Source organism: Triticum aestivum, chromosome 7B, assembly GCF_018294505.1.
Source record: "Triticum aestivum cultivar Chinese Spring chromosome 7B, IWGSC CS RefSeq v2.1, whole genome shotgun sequence".
NCBI lineage: Eukaryota > Viridiplantae > Streptophyta > Magnoliopsida > Poales > Poaceae > Triticum > Triticum aestivum.
The window spans coordinates 597,944,684-597,945,460 of NC_057813.1; positions in this window are offsets into that span (position 1 = coordinate 597,944,684).

Below are 777 nucleotides of genomic sequence, written 5' to 3' on the forward strand. Positions count from 1 at the left end.
TCGAAGTTTATCGTTAGTTTATATCGACATGACATACGTGCGTATATCCATTGTCATATATAAAAACTTTCTATATATGAACAAAAAACTTTCTATGAACAAAAAAACATTTTTGACATATTTCCCAAGTGTTGCTTATACATGGAAAAAAATGTTATCGGGGAGGGGGTATATCGACCCCCCCCCCCTCATGTCGAAGTTAGCAGGGAGGGGGTATCGACCCCCCCTCCCTCATGTTGAATTCCCGAGAGAGTTAGGAACCGGAGGGCGACTCCTCCCCCTCATGTCTGATGAGTTTTTACTCCCTCCCTCCCATGAAACATTCATCGAACGAACTTAATACGAGTTTTAACAGAAAACATTGGAAAAAAATGCATCATCCATGGATCATCATTTCTCATATATATCCATCTATAGCCACATACATATATAAATGGAAAAAAATGCTATGAAAAAGTACATATCTGAAAAAATACATATATACTTGGTAAATATTCTATGAACATCATTTCTCATATATATCAATGCATACATCCATGGATCATCATTACTCATATATCCATAGTCATATATAAAAAAATTCTATATATGAATAAAAAACTTTCTACGAACAAAAAAAACTTTTTTGACATATTTATCATATTCTAAATTTTCCTAAACCACTCCAAAAATTCGGAAATTTTGCCTCTCCTCTGCTTCTTGCTCTTCTCTGCTTCTCCTCTCCTCTCCTTCTCTCCTTCTGCTCTTCAATGCGTCAGGGCCGGCGGCAACCATGGA